Source organism: Cydia amplana, chromosome 25 (genome assembly GCF_948474715.1).
Source record: "Cydia amplana chromosome 25, ilCydAmpl1.1, whole genome shotgun sequence".
NCBI classification, from domain to species: Eukaryota; Metazoa; Arthropoda; class Insecta; order Lepidoptera; family Tortricidae; genus Cydia; species Cydia amplana.
The window spans coordinates 2,013,260-2,025,698 of NC_086093.1; the positions used below are offsets into that span (position 1 = coordinate 2,013,260).

A 12,439-nucleotide genomic window follows, 5' to 3' on the forward strand; every position below is an offset into this window, starting at 1 on the left:
TTTATCTATTTAATCATAGAATCTGGTCACAAAATTTCACTAGAATCAGTTAAGAATTGCGACCTGTAGAAGAGAACATCCGAACATACGAAAGCAAAACGCCCGAGTCAAACAGAGACCTTCGTTAACGCTTCGGGCAATAATAAATATAGACGTTAATAACTAAATTAAAAAATAACGCAACGTTAACAAAACCGTGGCGCTTTCCCAACACCAACCAAGCAATAGGGGATGGGGTGAAGAAAAGCTACCCTGAAACGCCTGCAAGTGAATCTCATCTCAATTTACAAGCAATAAGATTTAGATTTGTATAGTAGCGTAGCGTTGAAATCCTAGAGCGGAACGATCAACAATATCAAATAAAATTGTACTTTGTGGTTAGTGAAGTAAGGTTGAGAATGGAATGGTTAAGGTCTCCCAGTATTATTTTGTATAACTATATATACATAGCATCGCATGAAATAATCAGTAGCAATCCTTCGTCGAACGCCGCATGTGAAAGAACCTACATTTTGACCTAAAATCGTTTGATTTCTAACTAAAAAATCGTTATAATGTGTTGTGATATGCACTAGTGATGTGATCAATTGATATTTAGTGAGTTTTAGTGAACTGCTGTGATTTTGTCACGATGAGGTTTTGATGGTAAGTACTTGACAATGTTTAGATGGTTTAGTGTGGGGAAACCGGATACATTTATATTTCCTTTAGTTAATTGATGATAATAACTTATTTAAAAGTGCCCTTGTGGCCTAATTGCTGAATAAATGTTGATGTTTGATGTTTGTTTAATAAAATAATGATTTATTAAGTAATGGCCAAGATGGAATTAAATTCATGTAGGCTTCTTCTTTCTTTCTTCTTCCTTTTTTTGTATTTCTAATATTAACATATTATTTGATTGTACTTTATAAACAGCATCAAAAGCGTGTCAGACCAAATATAAAGGGCGTTTCTATCATATTATGTTTTTTTACGAGTAAAATATCATATTATGTTTTTGTTGTGTTTTTTTTTGCAAGTAAAAAAAACACAATATAGTTTATAAGTAATAAAAGTGTATTTTAAAGCACTTAAGTAATTTTTTTGTAAGGGTAGTGTTTCGCCCATAATAACGCGGTATAAATATAAAAATTACGTTGAAACAATTCTTTGAGCTTCATTTTATTTATTTTAAAAACTATTTTTTGTCACATGGATTGAAAATTTGAGGGGAAGAGCCCTTTTTTGGCATTTATAAAAAAAACGAATATATTAAAACACACACTTAGTAATGGCGGCAATATTCAAACTGCCAAAGAGGCGGGAAAAAAGTAGCATAGTTTTTTTTTTCTACCTTAGGCCGCGAATATTACAGCCTACTTTAAATTGTCAAAATATTTTCTATAATGTTAATATTCAGAGAGGAAAATGACAAATCTTTTTCGCGCCGGTCGTCCACCTTCGTCTCGCTCAATTTACATAAAAATGTAAATAAGTAACGTATGTAAGCACCCGTGTAAATATCATGTAGACCATTAATCTTTCTATTTGACAGGCGGGTGCTTACGCAGACAGAACGTGATATGGTTTGATGATAGATATCATAAATGTACGTTCGTTTTCAGTGGCGGATTTGCAGTCTTTGCCGCCCTAGGCTCAGACCCTGTAGCCGCCCCTTTCTCAGTATCAGCACCCATCATACTGACTGCATTTAGGTCAGGCAACGAAAAGGTATAGAGGGAAATGCTTAGACACATTTTTTACTAAGTAACTTTGTTTGGACTCGTTAGGAGGTGAAAATATCAAAAGTCGCCGGCCGTAGCCCTTGATCGAGGGTGGGGGGTTTGATTTAAAGGTCCCATTTTTCGGTTTTTCGCTTATAATATCTTAGAAACTATGCGTCATTGTGACATGATCATTATACAAAATGAAAGCTGATTAAATTTGCTACAAGTTTTATACAGTCGAGTTTTTCGATAGGTATCTTGTTTAGTTTTTGAGGAAGCCGCTCTTGAATGTCTATAATTTTGCATTAAATTTCCATCAATAATATTCACAGTGGTCACGAGGAAAGGAACCCGAAAGATTTTAACAGTGTAGCAGATCTGCGAAATTGACTCCACACTCGCGTTCGCGGCTTCGTGCACGAGTGTGGAGGGCCCTATACAAGCCCCCCTTCAGACTATTGCGCGTGAATCGCGGCTCGACTTCGCGGAGCGAATATATCGCGACGTTGACGTATGACTCCACACTCGCAAAGTTCTCGGTGATTTCGCAGTTTAGTTCGCGCCAAGATGGCTGAAAAGCATCAGCTGATCGACTTAACTGTAATTTATCTACGGCAATGATTGCTGATGGTTATGATATCGGAAAACTGTACTAAATAAAACTTGTAGCAAATTTAATCAGCTTTCATTTTGTACAATGATCAGTCGTTAGAACGCATAGTTTCCGAGATAAGTATAAGCGAAAAACCGAAAAATGGGACCTTCAAATCTCCCTCTTTCCCCGGCTCATTAGCTACGGCCAGGGACTTTTGATATGTTCACCTCCTAAGTAGTTCAAACAAAGTTACGAAGTCAAAAATTGTGTTCCAAGCATTTCTCTCTATACCTTTTTTTGAGAATTCGTTGCCTATATATGAATAATTTTGTGTTATTTCTTGTTATCATCAGCGATTTTTTGCCACAATTTGCCGCCCCTAATATCTCGCCGCCCTAGGCTCGAGCCTACTGTGCCTTATGGGAAATCCGCCACTGTTCGTTTTACTGTACGAGAAAGTAAATAAATGACCATGGAAAAATATATCCTCAGCTAGAGTTTGAGTATAATCGGTATTAGTATATCGTAACGTTCTCCACGGACAATACAATTTCGTTCCCTCTTCTTGCCGGAAAGCAGAGAGAACGTTTCTTTTAATTCGCGTTCCATCAATTAACTGGTTTTTGAATGAACGAAATAATATAACGGTTTTGGAACTATATTATATTAACATGTTTTTAAATACCGGTTGATAGCCGTGCAACCCTTAGTACAGGATATATTCCATATATATGTTGTACAATGAGAAGAATCCAGTTTCCAGAATTGACGTAAAAAGACTGGTGATGATAACGATGGAAGAGAGGAATTAGTTAGGTAATTAAATCAAGTATATGTGAGCGTGCCGTGTCAGAAGCAGTTACCGCTATTGCCTTTCTGCCCTACCAGTTATAACAAACGTAACTGACATTCAAAAACTCGTAAAATAGTTTACCGTGTGCAGCGGCAGATTTCCGATTTCAGAATTTGATTGACTTTTGCTTTTACCGATAATAATATGCTGAAATTAATACATAACTTACCCCTTGCAGTACTAAGTGAAAAGCTTTATATAATATATCTACTGCTCAGCAATCCACTGTCACTAATCAATCTGCAAAACTCACGAAAGTCACGAAACTAAATGTCACGGGAAAAACATTTATATTCTAAAATTATTTATGTTCTGTTAGCTTCTGCCCGCGACTTCCTCTGCGTGGAAAGATGAGGATGATCGATTAAGCCCATCTTATCTTCCCTGGGCCTCAAACTATCTCCATGCCGAATTTAATCTAAAACAGACACACGAATTTCAGACAGACAGACCGGACACACAGCTACTATCGCATTTATAATATTTAGTAGAGATCAGCTACATCTTTGTGCGTTGACGTAGATGGATACGCATTAAATAATTGCAAATATGTCAAATAGTAATTATTTATTTATCGTAATTAAATCTTTTAGACTATTACTTTACTTATAATTTTATTAACCCAAGTTACTTAGACAAAATATATTATGTAATAAAGCATGGCGCGTCGTCCCATCTTGTAATTCAATACAAAGTAATTCACTACACATTTCTCCACAAAACCTATAATTAGACCTCAAGGCTCTTAAAAACCATTCGTGATTGGAGTTGCAACTTATGTTGGTTAGTTAAACTGTGTGAGCTGTCATGTAATTCTATACAGCTTGTTATTCAAAAAACATTTCCCTATTGCAGTCAGTGCCTTTAATAACCTGATCTCTAGATGCGTCGAATACCACGCGTATATGGAGCTTAGAGTTAGGTGGTTCGCTTTGGCCGTGATGCGGGAAGAACTAGAACAAGCACTAGTGAGGCTTCTAAAATGTTAGCGGCGGCCAAAATGTTGGAGATTAACTTAAATTGAGGGCGGTCTTCTTAACTTTAAGTAGAAAAAGGCTATTTATAACGTTTATGGATTTAGTTTGGTGGTTTAAAAGAAATGTGTGACTTAACTCGAAAAGGGACGAGGTAACGTGACTGATTTTCTATACAAACGTAGACCCAATTTTTCTTGCTGGATATGGGTGACAATGGAGACTACGTAATTAGTAAACTGTCTTTGTCTTTACCTGACAAAACTTCCTCTAATTACCTTATTTACCTTACCTCTTCTACAACGAATTAAAACCTTAATTTACCTTACCTCTTCTACAACGAATTAAAACCTTAATTTTTAAGACGTCTTAAACTTCCGTAAACATTCTCCAACGTAAGGCAATGACACTAATTATTCCTCAAACTTCTCAAAATTAATTAACATAATGGATTCCGTACATTGTTATTTCATTACGTTAGAAAACAGAATCAGAGCGTGTTACAAGTTATATTATTTTACATGTCAGAAGATCTATAAACTATTGCATAATATAAAAAATATGTAAGTGAGGACTGTATTAATACAGTTAACGAAATTTGCTAAATAAAGTATTTAGTTTTTTTTTACTACCAGAAACGACTGCGAACGATGCTATTAAGCTTAGAATAAAATTAAAAGTGGAAAAATTACGGTCTTGTGTGCGACTTGAACTCACGGCCTCAGGTCGATACTCTAGCGCTCTGCCATCTGAGCCACCAAGACCTCATCCATAGCCAGCAAATCTTTCCACCATATAGGTCAAGGGGACCCGGGCGACATCTACCATAAGAGCTTTACACTTCTTAAAGTATTTAGCTTGCAAGATTTTACCCGAACAAACATATTACACACATTGCAAGTTAAATAAAAACTTGTAAATTCCGCATAGATAAATGATATAAAAGCGTTTTTTAACCGTGCCTTCCAGAACTCTAAAGATGGGATTCCACCAGTGAGCGGCACTGTGCGGCACAAGCATATTCAGTACCTACAAAAATGCTTGTCGTTGTGCAGCACGCACACTGGTGGAATCCTTCCTTAAAAAGTGCAAAATATGTATATCCAAAGCAACCTTCTCGCGAATTTTTACACGTTTCTACAAAACGACTCAACTCACTCGTTTACCCTATTATAAGTACTAAGTATTTTGCTCGGGTCACTATTGTTTCCCAAATCGTTTTAAGCCATAATGTATTGTTTGCCCGCACTTTCGTTAGTCATAAGTAATTCATTTGGTTCAGAAACGCGTCCCTTTTCAGGATTGCCATAAAACAAACTTAACCTAACCTATCTATAGGATAATCTAACGAAAATCCTGAAATCTTAACGCTTATGACTAATGATAATATGACAAACAATACATTATGACTTAAAACTTTATGGGAAACAACGGGGACCCCATTTTGCTCTAGGGCGGAAAATTGTTGTTCTCCTCCTTGTAACGTTTTCTTGTTTACAAGTAATCAACAGTTACGATGTTTTCGTGCACACCAAATTTTTGCCAATTTTACTTATGGCTGCGTTTGAAGCGTTTGTTTATTGCAAGATTATAAACTCTATTGGAAACGGGGTATTTGCGGGGCATTCAATATCGAACGATTCTCAATACCGGTATTGAAATCCGATATTGTGATTGAAATCCGATATTGTGTACTCTTTTTTATCACTATCACTATCACTACACAGTATAAAACAAAGTCGCTTCCCGCTGTCTGTCTGTCCCTATGTATGCTTAGCTAGATCTTTAAAACAACGCAACGGATTTTGATGCGGTTTTTTTCATTAGATAATGATTCAAGAGGAAGGTTTATGTATAATTTGTTAACCCGTGCGAAGCCGGGGCGGGTCGCTAGTATGCAATAAAGTTGAAAAATTAATAAGTAATAATACTGACCCTTAAAACAACGAACTAGAACTGGAATTAGGTACGGAATTAAAACGACTATTTTAACAAGATTTTATTTAACTTGCTATGTTGGTATGTTCGGGGTCAAACTTGCTTAAATTTGACCCACTCCCCATTATTTGATTTAGCTAAAACTTCACATCCCTACATACATAATGTAAGTTGGGTGAAATTGCAATATTATGGTACCATCGAGCTGATCTGATGATGGACTCAGAAGTTGACGATAAGCTCTGTGATAAAACATCGCAACGTAATTGTGTTCATAGAAGTTTCACGTTTAAAATAACACTTGCATTTCGTGTGCTATCAAAATCGTTGCAGACTTATCTTGGTGTACCTAACTCTAATATATTTTTATTAGTTTCAAAAATTTTCACACTAACTTCTTTTCTGGGTAGACTACCAACGCAGCGCTGAAATTACCTTTTCACAGCTCCTATTCAGAAAAGAGCTTTTTCTTCCCTGCTAGGAGGGATCAAAGTACTTAACACTTTTCTGTTCTAGCACACTATTTTTACATTTTTTTACACATTATTTTTTTTGCTTAAATAGGTAATCTGTTTAAGCATCAGATTGTGTCAACATTAAGATTTTTTTATTTTCCTCATAGTTGATGTAAAAAGCAGTATGTGTCACACGGTATCAAAATTATTTCGTCTTGGGCGTTAACACTTGAATCCCTCATTGCGCTCAGGATTCTACTTTAGAATCCTTCGCTTCATTCAGGATTCAATGTACGCCCTTGACGGAAATATAATATCATTTTGATCCCTTGTAACACACACTACTATTGTAAAGATAAAGCCCTAGTGGCGAAAAGACTTTTCCCTCTGAAAAGCGTCGCGGGAGACAAAAACTTGCTCCAACAGGCTTTGCCATTGTTATTTCCCTGCCTCCGTCTGAAAGGATACCTAATAGCAAAGAGAATAAATAGTATAGACGGGTCCTGTTAAAGTAAATTTAATGTGTCTATAAAATTTACTTATTTTATAGTCACATTAAATTTACTACCATCTATCGACACACGATTAAAACTCAAAATAAAATTTATAAAACTATCAAAAAATGTATTTATATGGTTAAATATGTTATAACTCATTTATTGTATAATAAGTGTTATAAAATGAATATAGAACTAAAATTAACTACAATTAAGATAAATAAAGCTAAAAAATTAAAAAAATCTATCAAAATTTTGCGCCCTTGGTAGGGTGCCCTGCCTATCACGCAAGGAGCGTTCCCGCACTGGATTGCTATGGCCAATCTTTGCGCGAGAAAGCTGCCTGCGCGGTTAAATGATTTGATTATTCTTATATCATTTCGAGCCATGTTCTTTCACTGACACCTATGTTTTAAAATTATTAAATATGAAACGGTGTCGTCAACGCCATCTAGCCGAGCATAGGCCAAAGGTGTGTGCGCCATCTATCCGAGAATGACTGTTCCTAGATTTCCGACGCACGTATTTTCCTTCGACTTTATATCTTTACTAAAGGGGCCCACTGATTAACAGTTCGCCGGACGATATCGGCCTGTCAGTTAGAACAAAAAGTTGACAGCTCCGAACAACTGACAGGCCGATATCGTCCGGCGGACTGGTAATCAGTGGGCCCCTTATTAGGTAAAGAACATACATGTACCTACGCAAAGTTGCATTCGCATTTACTAGTATTATATGATCTGTGACGAAACTATAATGTGAACGTGGAAGAATATTAGACGATATATCGTTGAAATTTTCTATTATTGCTTCTGTAATGCTCTATTCGTCGCATCTGGTGTAGCGTAGGGAACATTAACGGTAAGTATGTACCTAATGCAACTTTTTATATTTTCTCTGCATTATTGTGAAAAAAAAAGTGTTAAAAACCAAATGTACCAAACGTGTATTCATTAGTCTTATATGTTGTTGAAATTAATTTATTAAATAAGTAACCTATAAAACTTAAAAAATAAATAAAACCATGGGTGAGCGTTTTCCAAAAAAAGTGTACATTTCATTCATGTCTTCAAAATATTGACTTCTTGGGCTCATTTTACTCAGAATCATTTGTACATTCACGCCTCATACATAAAAAAATGTGTCCAAAAATTTCCTTTCCTGATCGTCACATTCTTGTATGAATTTTTTTTTATTTGTATGAACGTGACGCACTGGAAAAATTTTTTTTCATACAAAATTTTGGGACACATTTTTTCATGTATAAGGCGTGAATGTACAAATGATTCTGAGTAAAATGAGCCCAAGAAGTCAATATTTTGAAGACATAAATGACATGTACCTACACTTTTTTTGGAAAACGCTCGGGTACGTAATTTACTTTCTATACATCTCGCTCGCACTGATATGTCAGTACGAGCGAGATGCATAGAAAGTACATTAAGTATTAAGTCCACGCTATCGTTTATTTTAGTGTCGAACTGGTGGTAGCCGCACTGATGTATACTAAATTTCAATTCAATCGGTCCAGTAGTTTCAGAGAAAATTAACTGTGAGTGTCGACAGACAGACGAACATGCGAGTGATCCTATAAGGGTTCCGTTTTTTAACATGGAACCCTAATTCCATGAGCCAAGTCCCACGCGATATTTTAAAAATTCAAAAGGATCTAATCCCGTTCGGGATTGAGACCAAACTTCGGGACTAATTCAATAAAGAAGTTGATAACCACAGACAACCACCAATAGACTGCGCTTTTAAAGGGCCCACTATGATCAGTCCACTGGACGATATCAGCCTGTCAGTTAAACGCAAAAGGTGACAGCTCCGAACAACTGACAGGCCGATATCCAGTGCCGGATTAAGATAGTTTGGTGCCCTAAACATTTCTAGACCATGGTGCCCCCTCTCCCTAGGGTCATCAAGATTACATTGAATTTTTTTGGTAAATTGAGTGGCGTTCATTTTCAATCCGTCATATCATTTTATCACGGAAATTGACAGTGCTGCAGCAGTAACTTTGCAACGGAAATATTGCTCCAGTCGCCATCCGAATGTCACCTTTCTCAAAGTTCTCAAACTTCCGCAAGCCCGATGGCAAGATTTTTTGGCCATGAGCTTGAGGGCCTCCGTGTATGGTCAAATCAAAAGCCTACGTTGGAGACGTTCCTATTAAAAATATTACGTGCTCTCACTCTCTTACTCCTACGACCCTTCGTTATTAGATGGGTACTTCTACACGTACAAAAAGTTTCATATTGTAGGTACATACATACTCCACTACGACTGCAAATGCTAATGCAGCCTGTGCGTTTTTTTGCCTACGTTTTTGGTGCCCCCCTAGACGTGGTGCCCTAGGCACGTGCTTGTTTTGCTTATGGGTTAATCCGGAACTGCCTATACCGTCCGGCGGACTGATCATCAGTGGGCCTCTGGAGGGCGCACACACGGCGAAGATACTTGATCCCTTCAAGTAGTGGTCAACCCGTGAGTGGTCGGATCGAAATCAAAATATTATAAATGTTAGGTTCTTTTTAATGTATGTATGTTATTGTTAGGTTCTTTTTAAATAATTAATCTTAAAAATAAAAGTCTCACTTTGATAATTAAATAGGATTTAAGTAGGTACCTCGGATCATCAATTTGTTTTATTGTGGTAGCCATTTTTAACAAGGAAACTGGAAAACTGTCATTCTTCCGGAGTTTGATAAGGTCTGGCCAAATGTATAGGTACACATTACAAAATTACAATCATATAATTGTTATAATCATATAGCCTACTATTTAACGCTGATTTCAACGATATATGATTTAATGTAATTATAAAGTACTTTCATACATATTATAAGCTTCTTGGCTGAGTGAACCAGTCTTTTTCAAAGAGCTGACAATTCAATACGCCAAGCTGTTACCGGCTAAGTGATTGTCTATCGGCATCTATAGGCGATTAATTAACTTAGCCAGATGGCTGAGACATATTATATATTTTAATTGTTTCTCCGCCACTGTCGCGTACAAAGCCGATACCTATGCTCCATCTAGGGTAAGTAATCCGTGTTGTTAACTTATGCCGACCGTCGGCTTATTCCAACGCTTTCAATTCGGAATTAGACTGTTTGAGTTCTTGGACTTTTGGCCCCTTTTCATAACTTTTACTTGACGACCGGCTTATACGAGTAGTCTAACGCAGCCAAGAAGTTAATATTGACAGTTTTATGAATTGACCCTTATATATTATAGATGACACGTATACAATACGTTTTCTTCTTCGTTTCCTTACTCCATCCAAAGATAATAGAGTGTATAGAGGGTTATTGTCATAGTAAATTTTGTAGTCACAGTAAATTTACTGACATCTATCGACAAAAATAAAAATATCAATAAAAATATATAAGTAAGTAGGTATGTATATGGATAAATGTTTTTATTTTTATTTTTAGTTATTATTTTTAGAACGCCTTATGACTTTGACCCATGTCCTTTCACTGATAGTGATGTGTTAAAATTGTTAAATATCAAACGGTGACGCCATCTACATGAGTATAGGCCAAAGGTACTTATGGCGCCATCTATTCGAGCATTTTTATTGATTTTCCGTGGCACGCTTTTTCTCTAGACTTTACTTATCTTATACGGAGTTAGGTACTTATATTTTTGCTGGATAGAAATAGCTTCGATACTAATGACCTTTAAAAGTAAAACTCTGTACAAGATCTCTTTCATAATAACAACAGAAGTGGGGTCTCGTTCAGAATGAGGGTAAGTACCTAGTACTTATAATTATGAATTTGTGAATAATTGAGAACAAAGATGTCTGAAGGATTCGCCTGATTTGTTTGGAACAATGGAGTCGCCATCGAACAACTTGTGAAAGAAACAGTAGGTGCAAACAGCAACACTTCTGATGGCCTACCGCGAACCAAGTTCAACGTGATGCCTCTCTGTCGCACCTGTAAATTCGTACGTAAGTGTGACAGGGAGGCAACAGATCGAACGTGGTTCGCGGTAGACCCTCTGTCCATCGGTGGACCTTATGCCGCTTGTAATAAGGTTTACGAACATGTCAGTGTGGGCAGTATAGGTACATACATACATTAAATAAGCTTTGGCAAACATATCATCTTTGGTACAAGATTTTATATTCTTATCGTCGTCTAGTACAGTCGCCATCAGATATATCGGGGCGGCCGAGGTGCTCAAAAATATCTGAACACGCACCTAGCACCATGACAATTGAGGCGTGTTCAGATATTTGTGAGACTGTACCCACAACTGAGCTTAATATTTTTTAAATTTCTTATTAAGTTTAAGTATTTAATTAATATCATTATCACGGATATACATGTATGTTTCTGAGATTTTGTGTAAAGGGCTAGGTAGCTAGCTAGGCTAGGCCTTTAATGGTAAACTACAGAAACGATTTCATTTATATCTGTAACTTACCTATGTTGACAGTTTTGAATGATTCACGGTTAGTTAGACTTATATCGAACGAGATTTGAACCGTGATTACCTTTTGTATTGTTTTCGAGCTCCCGATATTTCGACGCAGTTACATGCATCTTGTTCACGGGTAACTGAAGATAGCGGGTGGGTGTCAAAGTTGTGTAGACCGCGCTCGGTCTACCCTCCATCGTGCGCGTCGGCTGCGTTCGCTTTCAACGTAACAAACAATACAAAAGGTGAGTCACGGTTCATATCCCGGTCGATATAAGTCTATAGTTACTTACCTATGTTGAACAAATAAATCTTCTTGAATCTGGCCTACTGTAGAATCTGTTTCATTTACGTATATTTGTCTTACTTAAGAAGCGCCTTTTCAGTACTTTCCATTGTATACACGGGGAGATGGTGATGATGAGTCAGCATATTATCTTTGGGGTTTCAATTATACAATTAATTTAGACCCATAGACTACGAATCCTCTAGACGGTATTTAGAGCAATTATTTCATTAAACCGATGCTGCCAAAAATACTGGGGTGCGGGGGACGAGGTGAGCGAGCCCCGTGCCGTGATTGGTCCGTTCAAAGACACGGACGTCACACAAACACACTTTGACTCGAAAATGGAGTAAAACTACCGTATATTTGTGGCAGAGGGGGTAGCGCTACTATGCTCAGTCTAGAGGATGTCTTGTCTGTGTTTAGACCTGTTTCTTGCAGCGAACACAGGGTGTCCCTAGCCATTGGACAAAGCCTAAATAGACATATGCATTATGGTATTTAGTAGAGATGTCCCGAATAGTGGTTTTGGCCGAATACCGAATATTCGGCCCCTCTCTCGGCCGAAGCGCCGAATATTTGCTCGCCGCGATTCGAACATGCGAACATTTTCAACATAAAAGCACTGCCAATAATAAATACAGTACCTGTTTCTTTTTGTTGTCGACTATTGGGAATTCGTCGCGTTAGAGCAT

The 12,439-nt window shown here is 37.1% G+C and overlaps 1 protein-coding gene across 1 annotated transcript in view; it reads left to right on the forward strand.

Annotated features, from left to right (window-relative positions):
- The first annotated feature begins 299 nt into the window (after window positions 1-299).
- LOC134659507 (glutamate receptor ionotropic, kainate 2) overlaps window positions 300-12,439 on the forward strand; it is a 50,040-nt gene continuing 37,900 nt past the window's right edge. The window contains exon 1 of the mRNA XM_063515163.1: window positions 300-645. The gene's annotated coding sequence lies outside the window, so the exon portion shown is untranslated. The remainder of the gene's footprint in view (window positions 646-12,439) is intronic.